Source organism: Polypterus senegalus, chromosome 2 (genome assembly GCF_016835505.1).
Source record: "Polypterus senegalus isolate Bchr_013 chromosome 2, ASM1683550v1, whole genome shotgun sequence".
In the NCBI taxonomy this organism is placed as follows: domain Eukaryota; kingdom Metazoa; phylum Chordata; class Cladistia; order Polypteriformes; family Polypteridae; genus Polypterus; species Polypterus senegalus.
In genome coordinates, this window is record NC_053155.1 from 316,559,236 (window position 1) to 316,576,411 (window position 17,176).

Sequence of the window (17,176 nt, forward strand, 5' to 3'; positions counted from 1 at the left end):
AAAGGCAAGTTAAGACAGATAAAATGAATTAGCTCTCTAAGCGCCATGTCCCTGAAGTTATATTTCTTGTCCTGATTTGCTTTGGGCATTTCCTTCATTTCAGAATTAAAAAAAAAAAAAAAAAAAAACACGCGGCTTCAGTCGTGCCCTCAGGAGAAAAAGGAAAAAGTTGATTACATTTTTGCTAATTTATTTTACATGGAATTATCAGCTTTTCAGCTGGTGACATTTTGACCCGTGTTTATTTATCTTTTCTTGAAAGCTGCCACTTTATTGCGCCGTTTACCAAACCTCAAGGGAACGATCGGACTAACTTTTGGAGCCATTAGTCTTACACAAAGGGTACATTTTATCAAGTTAAAGTGGGGTCCTGACAGGTCTAACTCTCCTCTGTGAATGCCGAAGGGGGTTGTTCAGGGTACTGCAGACACCCCTGCCGATTGCAAAAAAGGCAAGTAAGTGTTGCTGCAGTGGCATCCCAGCGTTTCAAAAGAGGTAATGGTGGCACTGAATCTCCTCTGTAAGTGGGGAGGAAAATATAACGAGGCCCTGCAGTGCCCGGTTTAATGGAAAAATGGGCTGTCAGGGCACCACATGCAATGCCCCCCATAATGTTGGGGACAAACGCAAAGTTTTCCTTAAATCACCCCAGACTCTGATCCACTGTTTAAAATTACAAATCAAACAACTCAGAACTATTCTTTTCTTTCTTTCTTTCTTTCTTTCTTTCTTTCTTTCTTTCTTTCTTTCTTTCTTTATGTGATGATGCTTACATGTGAATTGTCATAACGATGTTATGCTATATGTTATGCTGAGCGAACAGCTTTTACAATGTTTCTTAGACAAATAGTCACAATGACACCAGCTGTGACAACTCTTCCAGCTGGAGAAGTAATTGTGCCAATGACTTTTTGTGAGAAGAAAACTGACACGATGCTTGCAGGTGAATTATCGCAATGATGCTTTTGAGCGAAGAGCTGTGGCGATGCCTTTAGGTGAATAGTCACGGTAACACCTCCGAGCGAAGAGATGTGATGATGCTTCCAGGTGAAAAGTTGTGACGAGACTACTGAGTGAAGAGCTGTGACAATTCTTTCAGGCAAATAGTGACAACAATACTTCTGAAGAGCTGTGATGATACTTCCAGGTGAATAGCTGCGATGACGCTGCTGAGCAAATAACTTCTACGATGTGTCTAGGCAAAACAGTCACAATGGCGTCTCCAAGCGAAGAGCTGTGACGATGCTTCCAGGCGAATAGCCGTGATGACGCTTCTGAGCCAAATAGCTTTTACGATGTTTCCAGGCAAATTGTCACAATGACACCAGCTGTGACAAATCTTCCAGCTGGAGAGCCACAGTAATGCTTCTGAACGGAGTGCCGAGACGATGCTTATGAGCAGAGCTGTGATGTTGCTTCGAATTGTGCCAATGACTTTATGTGAGAAGAAAACTGACACGATGCTTGCAGGTGAATTATCACAATGATGCTTTTGAGCGAAGAGCTGTGGTGATGCCTTTAGGCGAATAGTCAGGGTAACACCTCCGAGCGAAGAGATGTGATGATGCTTCCAGATGAAAAGCTGTGATGACAACGCTGCTGAGTGAATAACTTTTACGATGTGTCTAGGCAAAACAGTCACAATGACGTCTCCAAGTGAAGAGCTATGGCGATGCCTTTAGGCGAATAGTCACGGTAACACCTCCGAGCGAAGAGATGTGATGATGCTTCCAGATGAAAAGCTGTGATGACACTACTGAGTGAAGAGCTGTGACAATTCCTTCAGGCAAATAGTGACAACAATACTTCTGAGCCAAGAACTGTGATGATACTTGCAGGTGAATAGCTGCGATGACGCTGCTGAGCGAATAACTTCTACGATGTGTCTAGGCAAAACAGTCACAATGGCGTCTCCAAGCGAAGAGCTGTGATGATGCTTCCAGGCGAATAGCCGTGATGACGCTTCTGAGCGTATAGCTTTAACGACATTTCCTAGGCAAATTGTCACGATAACGCTTCTGAGCAAAGAACAGTGATGATGCTTGCAGGTGCACTGTCATAAAGACACCTCTGAGCTAAGAGCGGAGATGATACTTCCAGGTGAATAGCCGTGATGACATTTCTGAGCGAACAGCTTTTGCGATGTTTCCAAACAGTCACAATAACACCAGCTGTGACAAATATTCAAGGTGGAGACCACTCTAATGCTTCTGAACGGAGTGCCGAGACGATGCTTATGAGCAGAGCTGTGATGTTGATTCGAATTGTGCCAATGACTTTATGTGAGAAGAGAACTGAGACGATGTTTGCAGGTGAATTATCACAATGATGCTTTTGAGCGAAGATCTGTGGCGATGCCTTTAGGCGAATAGTCAGGGTAACACCTCTGAGCGAAAAGATCTGATGATGCTTCCAGACGAAAAGCTGTGACGACACTACTGAGTGAAGAGCTGTGACAATTCTTTCAGGCAAATAGTGACAACAATACTTCTGAAGAGCTGTGATGATACTTCCAGGTGAATAGCTGCGATGACGCTGCTGAGCAAATAACTTCTATGATGTGTCTAGGCAAAACAGTCACAATGACGTCTCCAAGCGAAGAGCTGTGACGATGCTTCCAGGCGAATAGCCGTGATGACGCTTCTGAGCCAAATAGCTTTTACGATGGTTTCCAGGCAAATTGTCACAATGACACCAGCTGTGACAAATCTTCCAGCTGGAGAGCCACAGTAATGCTTCTGAACGGAGTGCCGAGACGATGTTTATGAGCAGAGCTGTGATGTTGCTTCGAATTGTGCCAATGACTGAGCGAAGAGATGTGATGATGCTTCCAGATGAAAAGCTGCGACGACACTACTGAGTGAAGAGCTGTGACAATTCTTTCAGGCAAATAGTGACAACAATACTTCTGAGCGAAGAACTGTGATGATACTTGCAGGTGAATAGCTGAGATGACGCTGCTGAGCGAATAACTTCTACGATGTGTCTAGGCAAAACAGTCACAATGGCGTCTCCAAGCGAAGAGCTGTGATGACGCTTCTGAGCGTATAGCTTTAACGCCACTTCCAGGCAAATTGTCACGATAACACTTCTGAGCAAAGAGCTGTGACGATGCTTGTAGGTGCACTGTCATAAAGACACCTCTGAACTAAGAGTGGAGATGATACTTTCTGGAAAATAGCCGTGATGACGCTTCTGCTTAAATAGCTATTACAATGCAGCCAGGCAAGTCATTGCAACGATGTGACTGAGCAAAGAGCCGTGATGATATTTCCAGATGAAGAGCTGCGACGACACTACTGAGCAAAGAGTTGTAGCAAAACTTCCAGGCAAACATTCACCACGACGCTTCTGAGCTAAGACCAGTGATGATTTTTTCAGGTGAATAGCTGTGACGACGCTTCTGCTTGAATAGCTTTTATGATGTGTCCAGGCAAAAAGTCACAATGATACCTCTGAGCGAAAAACTGTGATGATACTTTAAGGCAAATAACTGCAACAACGTTTCTGAGCAAAAAGCTGTGATGACACTTCCAGAAGAAGAGCTGTGATGACACTACAGAGCGTAGAGCTGTGACGATACTTCCAGGCGAATAGCTGTAATGGCGTTTCTGAGCGAATAGCTTTAACGACGCTTCCAGGACAATAGTCACAACTACGCTTCTGAGTGAACAGCTGGGACAATGCTTCCATGTAAATCGTTGTAACGATGTGACTGAGCAAAGAGCCGTGATGATATTTCCAGATGAAGAGCTGCGACGACACTACTGAGCAAAGAGTTGTAACAAAACTTCCAGGCAAATAGTCATAACGACGCTTCTGAGCTAAGACCAGTGATGATATTTTCAGGTGAATAGCTGCGACGTCGCTTCCAGGCAAATTGTTGGAACAATGTGACTGAGCAAAAATACTGTGATGATACTTCCAGACGAAGAGCTGCAACGACACAGCTCTGAGCAAACAGCTTTAACGACGCTTCCAGACAAGTAGCCACAATGACGCCTCTGAGCAAACAGCTGTGACGATTCTTAAAGTTTCTTCCATTTGTCCCACTAGAGTATTTAAGAAATGACACATCTGAAGTCAACGTTCTTTCTTTAACACAGAGCTCGCAGAAGAAACTAACGCCAGATCACTCATACAGCTTTTTATTTTTTTTTTTATTTCTTTAAGTCTATTAGCATTAATCCCATTAAACAGAAATCTCATTTGGGACCCCAACGGTCTTATTTCCTTTTATACCACACAACGTAAAAGAAATGTATCCTATCCAGACTCATATTTATAAATTCTGGCCCTTTATTTATTTTTTTCCCATTTAAGCTTTTAAAATTATTTCTCCGCTCGATTGTGTAGCCGATTTCCTTGCGCTGTCTTCAGTAAACATTTACACGACGTGACTGATTATCATCTGACTGTTACAAAACGTTAATTCTTGAAGCGGTGTTCTCTATCAGCCATGGTCAATTCACATTGGGATTTCAGATAACTGTTATTAAAAAAGATAAACTTCCAACACGGCTTTATTAATAGCAAGAACAGAATGGAAGTAATAGAAATGAAAACAAATGATTACTGGATTCAATGAGCGCGGCAGAAGGAGTCGTGTGGCTGGCAGACTTCTGTAATCAGTCTTCAGAGATGAAGGAGGATAAAGTGAACAAAAAAAAAGGTCATTGGCGATCATGGAGCTTCTTCAGTCAGACCGTTAAAAAAAAATCAATTACCGGATACAGGAAAATGGGAAGTAAAAAAGAAAGCACATCATCCGAAAATAAGGTAAAAAATGCAAATATGATGAACCCAACTTTGACAGAAGCCACGTCCTCTTCACAGGCAGCATGGTGGTGTAAATGGCTCACACATTAGATAGATAGATAGATAGATAGATAGATAGATAGATAGATAGATAGATAGATAGATAGATAGATAGATAGATAGATAGATAGATAGATAGATAGATAGATAGATATGACAGGCACTATATGATAGATAGATAGATAGATAGATAGATAGATAGATAGATAGATAGATAGAAAGGCACTATATAATAGATAGATAGATAGATAGATAGATAGATAGATAGATAGATAGATAGATAGATAGATGTGAAAGGCATAATATAATGATAGATAGATAGATAGATAGATAGATAGATAGATAGATAGATAGATAGATAGATAGATAGATACTTTATTAATCCCAAGGCACAATTCCCATACTCCAGCAGCAGCATACTGATAATAACAATATTAAATGTCAGAGTGATAACAATGCAGGTATAACAGACAATAACTTTGTATAATGTTAACGTTTACCCCCCCATCCCCCGGTAGAATTGAAGAGTCGCATAGTGTGGGGTCTCCTCAGTCTGTCAGTGGAGCAGGATGGTGACAGCAGTCTGTCTGTGGCTGAAGCTGCTCCTCTGTCTGGAGATGATCCTGTTCAGTAGATTCTCCATGATTGACAGGAGTCTGCTCAGCGCCCATCGCTCTGCCACGGATATCAAACTGTCCAGCTCCGTGCCTACAATAGAGCCTGCCTTCCTCACCAGTTTGTCCCTCTTCTTTATGCTGCCTCCCCAGCACACCACCACGTAGAAGAGGGCACTCGCCACAACCGTCTGATAGAACATCTGCAGCATCTTATTGCAGATGTTGAAGGACGCCAGTCTTCTAATGAAGTATAGTCGGCTCTGTCCTTTCTTGCACAGATCATCAGTGTTGGCAGTCCAGTCCAGTTTATTATCCAGCTGCACTCCCAGGTATTTATAGGTCTGTACTCTCTGCACAGTCACCTCTGATGATCACGGGGTCCATGAGGGGCCTGGTCATCCTAAAATCCACCACCAGCTCCTTGGTTTTGCTGGTGTTCAGTTGTAGGTGGGTTGAGTTGCACCATTTAACAAAGTCCTTGATTAGATTCCTATACTCCTCCTCCTGCCCACTCCTGATGCAGCCGACGATAACAGCGTCGTCAGTGAACTTTTGCACGTGGCAGGATTCCGAGTTGTATTGGAAGTCTGATGTATGTTGGTTGAACAGGACCGGAGAAAGTACAGTCTCCCGCGGCGCTTCTGTGTTGCTGACCACAATGTCAGACATTAGCAGACTGGGTTCAAACTGAGGACTCTGGCCTTGTCTGTGTGGAGTTTGCATTTCACCGGGGTTGATTATTTTTTCTCTGGGCACTCTTAACACATACTAAATATGCACTCTCTTACCCAACTGGGATGCCCTCGGGATGAATAATGCATTATCTCCCCCGGAGCGCTAGATGGCAGCCCTCCAGGTCATAGCGGTGTCTAGCATTCCCAAAGGGCAGTATGGGACATGGAGTTCTTTGACTCAGTAAACTGTTGGGTTTTTTGGGTGCCACCAGGGGGTGCTGCAGGGACTAGGGAGCCCTACTTCAAGGGGTTTCCATCTCACTCGGACCATCGGAAGTACTCGTAGGTAAAGAATAAAAGGATCTGCCTACCACATGTGGACGTACTGGAGTCGGGAAGAAGGTGGGCAATGCTTTTGAGGAGGAGTGGAGAATGCAGTGACACAGAGAAAGAAAGACAGAGAGTTGCCTTGTTGTGCTGTGCTTATGGCATATGCTTGTGATTGTGGCAAGAAACGCTTGTTGTGGTAGAGCTTCCCCACAGTAAAGACTGTTTGGGTTTTTATACTTGTGTCTGTGCCTGGTTGTGTTGGGTGTTTGAGGGGCTGTGAGAAAAGAAAGATAAGATAAAATTAGTAACAGTGCCCCCCCACTTGCCCCAGTGGGTTATTACATAAATCAATTGAGCCTGTGAGGAAATCCTCTGACGTATGGAAGTGCTGGATGGGAAGAATTTGAAGAATCTCAACGTTTTAGACCTCCCTGACTTTCTCGTATACAAAGTATATGGAAAGTATTGGAATAGTCCAAAGACTTGATGTCGAGAATTTAAAGAATCTCGATGTTTTAGACCTCCCTGACTTTCTCGTATACAAAGTAGAGTATATGGAAAATATTGGAATCATCCAAAGACTTGATGTCGAGAATTTAAAGAATCTCGATGTTTTAGACCTCCCTGACTTTCTCGTGTACGAAGTATATGGAAAGTATTGGAATCGTCCAAAGACTTGATGTCGAGAATTTAAAGAATCTCGATGTCTTACACCTCCCTGACTTTTTTGTATACTAAGTACAGTGGTACCTCGGTATACGTCCTTAATCCGTTCCAGATCTTTTGATTTATACCAAACAGGACGTATACCAAATACATTTTTCCCATAAGAAATAAAGGCAAAATGATTAATCCGTTCCCATAAAAAAAAAATTCTATTGTTATTGGCATATTATACATTGATGGGGTTGTGTAAAATAATTTAAACCCTGCTTAATACTAAAATACATAAATAAAAAAGCAATTAGATGAGATATATGAAAATGTAACCTCACTTTACTTTTTATTAACGTAAACACATAAATAATGTTTTTCACAATCGTAGATACCGTCATTCTCGGCATACGGTATGCAGCAGCCAAGTCCCGGATACGCACGCACGCCACCTTCGTACTTTTCAACAATCGATTCAAATTTACACAAAAAAACACAAAATCACATGAACATTTACAGAGAGTTCTAGCGCGGATTGTACACTGAATGCTAGCAACTGGCGTACTGACACTCATGGGCAGTCATGGCTTTGTCTTGAGAGGGGTAAACAAGGGTACCGCGCGGTGTTCTAGCATGCGAGTCGTATTCCAAACAAAGGTCGTATACCAAGAAAAACTTTTTTGCGTCCAAACAGGACGTATGCCAAGTTGGACTTATTCCAAAGTGGATGTTTACCAAGGTACCACTTTATAGGGAAAGTATTGGAATCCTCCAAATATATATATATATATATTGATGAATATCGATGTTTTATACGTCCCTGAGTTTGAAAATGCCACTTTTGGAATTATATCTGTGTGTGTTTCAACACAATAACTTGAGTACATTTCCACTTCAGTCAACCAAATTTTACATACAAGTATTAGGTACAAAATGTAGATTTCTATCAACTTTTGGGCTATTTCCGCTAACCGGAAGTGGTACGTTACCTTTTATTCATGCAGCTGCAGAGTCCAATTTATTCAACTTTACTTTAAATTGTTCAGTATATTATTAATTTGATTTCAGTTGTTGTTGATGGTTCTTTAATGCACATAAATATAAAAATATAATCCTTGTCTTGCAGTTTACTCCTCAAATATCCGTCCCCATATCTGAGTATACGAGAAATTCAAGGGGAGAACACTCCTGATTATTATTTTTTTTTTTGTACTGGCTTATCCAGGGTAGGTTTGGGGGCAAGTGGAGTCTATCCCATCAAGCAATGGGAACAACCCCTGGAGAGGACAGCAGCCCACCACAGGGTGAATACGCTCACACGCACAGCATAGGGCCAATTTAACACCACCAGTCCACTTGCTAGGCATGACTTTGAACTGTGAGAGGTGTGACACTAGAGGACGCTGTCGCTCCTTCAAACCCACAGACAACACGTCCAGAAACCAGATAAAAGTACCAGAAGTAGTTTTAATTTCTTCTATAATGTGCACAAACCACCTCCACAATACACAATAATAATCAATAATCAATACAATAATCCTCCTCTCCACCGAGCAGCTCCATCACACTTCCTCCCAACTCCAGCTCAACCTGCAGGGTTTCCCACAGTGCTTTATATAGTCCATGACCAGGAAGTACTTCTGGCCTTCCGTCCCCGTGACTTGGGAGAACTTCCGGGTTATGATAGAAACAACAATCTTTATGTCTCCCTGCAGCGTCCCCTGGTGGCACCCACGGTATCCAGCAGGGCTGTGAAGCCGGACTCCATTTTCCATGATGCCCTGCGGGAATCCGGGGCACCACCATGTTGCAGGGAGGACTCCATCTAGCGGCCTGGAAGTATTGCCCGGGATAAACTACCGGCCATCTCTCACAGAGGAAACCAGAGCACTTGGAGGAAACCAACATATTATTTATCAATTAAAATTATGTGTAATTTTGAAGATTTACAATTTATTACATAATAAGAAAAGGAAAAAAGAAAACACAAAATTAGCAAGGATTTATACTGTTTATTCTTGCAAAACAGAAAATGCATTTCCATGCATTGGTACTAGTGCATTTTTTTTTTTTTGCTGTGTTACAATCCTGAACACAAGCAAATTGCTAAAAATATAGAAAAAAAAATTGCCAGTTTAAGGGCTTTGGTGATGGTAATTTTCTGCCAATCCAACGGTTGGCGCTATGTGATAACAGCCTCTCTCTTTCTCCATCTGACAGCTCTCCTCCTCCAATGTCACTTCCAGAATCTGCCCATCTAGAGCTGCCTCTCCCTGCCCATATATGTCATAACTTGAATCTTAATTGCAAATAAAAAAAAATACAATCAAAAATATCAAAAAAGTCTGAAAACTAAAATAAAAAAAATTCAAATCCTTAAAACAGTAGCAAAAGTCACAAACAACAGTAAATATTAAGAAGTGACAATCAAAAGGAGAATTCGCCACCCCATCAAGCACATTCACTGAACGGCAAGAGACTTCATCTCCCATGAGCCTTTACAGAGCTGGGAGCAGTGACTTAATGGTGATGGACAGGTGACCCCGCCTCTTGGGTAACCACCCACAAAACAAAGACGTAAAGACATTTAAATAAATGGTACATGAAAATTCTTAAACATATAAACAATAATACAATAAACAATCTACTAAATAATAGCTTAACAAAAAAAATATGAACAGAAATAGCCATACTAAATAATTCTAACTGAAAAAATAGACGAAAAAGACAAAGATAAGGAGCATAAACATAAGCCAGGGGAGTCCAAAAACAAAGCTAAAGACTCCACAAGCCAGTAGTTACTTCAGGCTGTCTCCATAATTCTCAATGACACACTGCTTGGCTCGTCTCTTTCACCAGCATATGAAAGTGGAGGGCGGTCCCAGTAGCAGTGATGTCACAGTAACCCCGCCTCTTGGGTGTTCCACCTGCAGAGTACAAGTAATATATTTAAATATCTTAAAATACATCATAGAGCACAAGCAATATATTTACATCTTAAATGAACCATGTGTTTTAAAATTAAATAATACATTAACATAACAATATTACTATAAAATAAAAAACACATGAAAAATAATACTTCCAAAAAAAAAAAAAATAGTGGTGACTTTCTTATGGGCTTTTTATAATTTGAATATGAGAAGCACCAGGCAGTGTAGGTCTCCTAAGGCTGCACTATGTCACATAATGCTGTGTTTGTTATGTCATACAATGGCTGCATATGTGATTTGTCCAAATCCAGCCAAATTTACTTTCCGTGAAGGTGGGTTTGACCCTTAACCCAGAAGACCTCCATAGCAGCCGGGTCGGTTGTCCGTGATTTTTCACAGATTGCCTAATTATGAATAACAATTGTTTCCTAGGCAACAGAAGTAGCAGAGCCTTCGAATTGAGTGAGGTATCACTAATATTATACAACAATAAGACAAAGCCCACCAGGTATTGTATATTAAAAATGAAACCCCCAGTTCATTCAGTAAATTCAGTTTTGTAGTTAGTTTTGGTTATTCTCTTCATCGTTGCATTTGTCACTGTAATCCATTTTTATTTTTGGAAAATGTTGTGATTCTCATGGACCAACATCCATGATCTCATAACACACCCCACCTGAAAAAGCCTCCGATTTGCAACTTTGGGGTGATTAATGAACCCAACACGTGAAGAATCAGAAAGCCAAGGGATGGTGCCATGGCACACTGCACTGTAAAAACAAACCAACACTAAAAATTCATAAAAACTGTTATAACACAAAATCTAGACAAATGAAAAACACAATGATTAAAAACTTTTTATTTCCTATAGTCAGCTACAATCTGCTCAATGCCTTGTGTTTTCCTGTAGTCATTGAGAATCTGCTGTGCTCTTCCTTCATCTTGCCTTTTTCTTTCTGTTATACTCACTACCACTGGTCCATCCCACCGCTGCCACTATTTTGTGATGCCCCTGGACATACAATCACAGTTTCACAATATAGCCCACCACACAAACTTTCAGTTCACACGGCCAGGACTATGTCCTCAGCTCGATGTGTGAAGAATCTGAACGCCAAGGGATGGAGCCCCGTCACCGGAAAAACAATCCAACACAAAAATTCTCACATTTCACTGTTAAAGCACTAACACAGGACACATGCAGAATAAAATGCTTAAAAAACACTTCTTTTTTTTTTCAATCCATTGCCATTTATGCTTTCCTATAGCACTCTTTCCTTTATGAGGTAAGGATCTGCCGTACTCCTCCTTCGTCCTGTGTTGTCAGTTCCACTTCCTCACAGCAGCTGGTCCATCCCACCGATGCCATCATTTTCTGATTCCCCTAGACTCACAGCCTCTGCCTCACAACAAAGGTCCATGTGCAGACCAAAATACAGTTACAATTGAATCTGGTCAAAAGGCCAACGTCATCTTCAAACAAGACATCTTTAAAAAAAACTACGGGGCTCCTCCCCCTTCTCGCTTCGCTCGCCAACCCCCGGGTTTGGTTAACCCGATAAACAATTTAAAGAGGTTGTTTTTTTTTCATTTCATTCATTTTTTAATTTCTTCATATTTGCCAGTAATAAAAGTAAAGTAGTGAATGAGTTATGTCCTTTAAGCTGGCTGGTGCTTGTGTCATGCGTGTCGATCATTTAGATAGATAGATAGATAGATAGATAGATAGATAGATAGATAGATACAGTAGATAGATAGATAGATAGATAGATAGATGTGAAAGACACTATATAATGATAGATAGATATCATGACCACTGGTGCCCCCTAGCGAATCAGCATCACTGTCCCTGGCATTCAGCCGCTGCACTACACTGGCATGCCAGCATCAGCGTTGGCCCCTGTGTGCTTGTGTGCAGACAGTTCAAGTGCAGTTGATTTACTGAATTTCATCAATGGTGTCAGTTGCACCTTCTACATATAATAACATATTGTTCCAGTAGTTTTTTTATAGTTTTTACAATTCATTGGCAGATAGATAGATAGATAGATAGATAGATAGATAGATAGATAGATAGATAGATAGATAGATAGATATGAAAGGCACTATATAATAGATAGATAGATAGATAGATAGATAGATAGATAGATAGATAGATAGATAGATAGATAGATAGATAGAAAGGCACTATATAATAGATAGATAGATAGATAGATAGATAGATAGATAGATAGATAGATAGATAGATAGATAGAAAGGCACTATATAATAGATAGATAGATAGATTGATAGATAGATAGATAGATAGATAGATAGATACTTTATTAATCCCAAGGCGCAATTCACAAACTCCAGCAGCAGCGTACTGATAAATAACAATATTAAATTAAAGAGTGATAACAATGCAGGTATAACAGACAATAACTTTGTATAAAGTTAACGTTTACCCCCCGGGTGGAATTGAAGAGTCGCATAGTGTGGGGTCTCCTCAGTCTGTCAGTGAGCAGGATGGTGACAGCAGTCTGTCGCTGAAGCTGCTCCTCTGTCTGGAGATGATCCTGTTCAGTGGATGCAGTAGATTCTCCATGATTGACAGGAGTCTGCTCAGCGCCCGTCGCTCTGCCACGGATGTCAAACTGTTCAGCTCCGTGCCTACAATAGAGCCTGCCTTCCTCACCGGTTTGTCCAGGCGTGAGGCATCCCTCTTCTTTATACCGCCTCCCCAGCACACCACCGCGTAGAAAAGGGCACTCGTCACCACCGTCTGATAGAACATCTGCAACATCTTATTGCAGATGTTGAAGGACGCCAGTCTTCTAATGAAGTATAGTCGGCTCTGTCCTGTCTTACACAGATCATCAGTATTGGCAGTCCAGTCCAATTTATCATCCGGCTGCACTCCCAGGTATTTATAGGTCTGCACCCTCTGCACAGTCACCTCTGATGATCACGGGGTCCATGAGGGGCCTGGTCCTCCTAAAGTCCACCACCAGCTCCTTGGTTTTGCTGGTGTTCAGGTGTAGGTGGTTTCACCCTTTAACAAAGTCCTTGATTAGGTTCCTGTACTCCTCCTTCTGCCCACTCCTGATGCAGCTTACAATAGCTTTGTCATCAGCAAACTTTTTCACGGAGATCTTCGCTTTGAAAGGCTTTCAATTTAAAAGCCAGTACAGCAGCTGTCCTTTTGTCTCACTTCCTTGTCTCACGTGATGTTAAAGTGTCTGAGAGAAATTGTTTGTAAGTAGGGTGTGACGTGCAAGTAGTCTCGCAGGACTTCAAAATGCCTTCCAAGAAGATCACATCTGGACCCAAGTTTTTTTTTATTATAATAGAGAGAAATAACCCAGATAAGCACTTTATAGACTAAGAACATGAGACATTTCACAGACGAGAGGAGACCATTCAGTCCGTCAGGCTCATTTAGAACATTAGAACCATCCAGATGAGAACAGACCATTCAGCCCAACAAATCTCGCCAGTCCTGTCCACTTAATTCTTGTACAATAACATCAAGTCGAGGTTTGAATGTGCCTAAAATTCTCTTGTTATGGAAGATAACAATCATATCATAGTATGTATTAAGCAATGTGGCAGTCGGCCGGGGTTAATGCCCAGCTGGGACGCCCTGCACTGTATTTTCAGGGGGAGCAGCCCTGGACGGTGCAATACCTCCCCCTGGACGCTAGATGGCCACCAAGGTTTTGGGAGGTGCCTCGGGTTCCCGCAGGGCAACACGGAAGTTGCAGTTGGGTGCCACCCTGTTGGGTCCCGCAGGCACCACCAGGGGGTGCTGCAGCTGGGACACCTGAGCCCCTATAGGCAACGTATTCACCGCAGCCGGAACATCGCAATCAAGCAACTGTAGCACTTCTGGGTGAACTATAAAAGGGGCCAGGAGCCAGAATCGGGAGGAGGAGGAGCAGTGGTGGAAGAGAGAAGGAAAGTGTGTGTGTGTGTGCTTGGGATTGTGTTGTGTCTGTGGATACGGGGAAGGCATACCCACAGACGAAGAAAAATAAAAAGTCTTTGTATTTGACACGTGCCTCAGTGTGAATCTGTGTCGGGTCGGGCGCCATATAGCGCCTTTTTCACAGCATAAAACAGATGAGCTTAGAAGGGAATCAAATATTGTATGCATAAGCAATTGATTAATAAAGGCACATGTCCATAATTCTTTGTAAAATGAAGGTCAGGAGAAACCACCAAATTTTAATTAATTAAGGGGCCAGGTGGCTGGTGACGATGGATGAAGGGCAGCTCGAGGCCAGGAGAGGAAAACACAGAAGAGCAGCAGAAAAACAGTAAATGTTGGTGGTTAGGGGAACCCTGAAAATAACGGCTGCAGTCAGGGACTCGGGGTAAGCAGCGAATAAGCTGCTAACAGCGTGTTCGGGAAGATAAGAAATGATTATATATACTGTCATTTTTTTGCCTGTTCGGGGCTAAACTCATTTGAGAGGACTCAGAATGATTGTTTATTGCAATAAAGCTAATTTCTTTGTTTGCCTATCCTACAACTCCTAGAGCCTTCTTTCAAAGTGAGGATCTCCGGTGAACCTTGTGCCACAACATTGTCTACCAAACTATTTGATCACTTATTGCACGTGTCTGGGGTTCTGTGTGTAAAGAAAAACATCCCAACATTTGTATTAAATTTACCTGTAACAAATTTTCAACTGTGTCCCAGTGTTCTTGATGAACACATTTTAAAGTCACAGTCTCGATCCACTGCATTAATTCACTTCATAATGTTAAACACTTCACTCAGGTCTCCTCTTCATCTCCTGTAAAGGCTCAGCTCTTTTAATCTTCTCTCATAACTCATCCACTGTAGCCCTGAATCAGCTTAGTCGCTCTTCTCTGGACCTTCTCTTGTGCTGCTATGTCCTTTTTGTAGCCTGGAGACCAAAACTGCACACAGTACTCCAGATGAGGCCTCACCAGTGTGTTATAAAGCTTGAGCAGAACCTCCTGTGACTTGTACTTCACACATCAAGGCGCTATATAACCTGACATTCTGTTAGCCTTCTTAATGGCTTCTGAACACTGTTGGGAAGTCAATAGCTTAGCGTCCACTACGACTCCTAAATCCTTTTCATAAGGTGGACTCTCGATCTTCAGACATCCGATTGTGTATTGTATATGACTCCCAGGTCCTGCTCAATGGAGATCCAAACTGCACACAAGACTCCAGATGAGGCCTCACCAGTGTGTTATAAAGCTTGAGCAGAACCTCCTGTGACTTGTACTCCACACATCAAGGCGCTATATAACCTGACATTCTGTTAGCCTTCTTCATGGCTTCTGACCACTGTCTGGCAGTTGATAGCTTAGCGTCCACTATGACTCCTAAATCCTTCTCATGAGGTGTATTCTCGATTTTCAGACCTCCCATTGTGTGTTCAAACCTCACATTTTTACTTCCTACTTGTAACAATTTACTGATATTAAATTTCATCTGCCCAAAGGCTATCTGCTGACCAAATCCCTCTGTGATGATTCAATGGACTTGAGATTACTTTCCAACCCACCTAGGTTGGTATCATCTGCAAAGTTACCCAGCTTGTTCCAGATGAGGCCTCACCAGTGTGTTATAAAGACTTGAGCAGAACCTCCTGTGACTTGTACTCCACACATCAAGGCGCTATATAACCTGACATTCTGTTAGCCTTCTTAATGGCTTCTGAACACTGTCTGGCAGTTGATCGTGTTGAGTCCACTATGACGACTCCTAAATCATTCTCGTAAGGAGGACTTTCAATTTTCAGACCTTGCATTGTGTATTCAGACATTTTTACTTCTTACATGTAGCACTTTACATTTACTGACATTACATTTCATCTGCCACAAATCTGCCCAACCCTGTCTTCTGAGATGATTTAATAGATTCTCACTTATCTGTCAATCCACCAGTCTTGGTATCATCTTCAAACTTAACCAGCTTATTCTTTATATTCTGGTCCAAATCATTTACTGTGTATATATTAAAAATAGCAGTGGCCCCAGCACTGCCCCATCCTGGTCACCACTCTTAACATCAGCCAATTCTGATGTGGGTCCTCGCACCATCACCCACTGCTTCCTATTTCAGAGCCAATTTTGCACCTGTTGACACACCACACCCTGAACTGCCACTTCTTTTAGTTTGATGCCCACCATCTCGTGTGGCACCTTATCAAGTGCTTTCTGAAAGTCCACATCAATAACACCATAAGCTCCACTCTGGTCGTATTCTTTTGTTGCCTCCTCATAGAATTCCAGTATTTTAGTAAAACACGACCTCCCTCTTCTGAGCCCATGCTGACTGTTCGGTAAAACTCCTGCTATTGCTCAATCATATCCTCTTGAATAAGCACCCTTGTTTTGTTATATTTGTACCTTTTGTGAAAGTGTTTATTTGATATTTGGACTTCAGCCTTCACACATTATGCACTTCATGTCCAAATTTTGTCGTTAGTATTAAAACATGAAAAACGTTTTTCTTTTAGGTATGTGTTCAACATTTCTTACAATTCCTGTCATACTACACTTACATAGATCATTATAGACACAGAACACACATGAAATGCATGTGTTCCAAATAACGATATATTATTTACAGTACTGTATACTGCTCCCAGTACCTCACACCGAGATAAACAAGGCTTGAGCTAGGAGAGCTTTTTTCCATTTCTGTGGTGGTGGGAGGGATGGGATATCAGATCAAAACATTCACAACAGAAAAGACGCTGACAGAGAGGTGCGAAGGGATTTAAGGTGGGCTGGGTTTACAAGTTTTTTTTTTTGTAGTCTTTGGTAATTCTAGTGTTAACAATTCCTTACCTTCATTTTTCTGTGATGCACATTAAGCTTACTGGACCATATTTGATCGGATCTGCCCAGTCACCCATATTACATTTGCCATTTTCCAGTCCATCTGAATTTCCCCAGTGCATAGTGACGTCCTAAAAATTTGCATCAAGGGTTTATATCTGTACTCGCTTACTTCTTTAAGCACTCTTTGATAAATATTATCTGACCCTGGTGATTTGTTTAATTTCAGCCTATTTAGTCTCAGCAGCTCTTCTCTCTCTACAATTTCCAAATCCCTCAGTGCCTCCTTAGTAGTCCCTGTTACTGCTGTGAGGTTATCTTGTACCTCACACGTGAA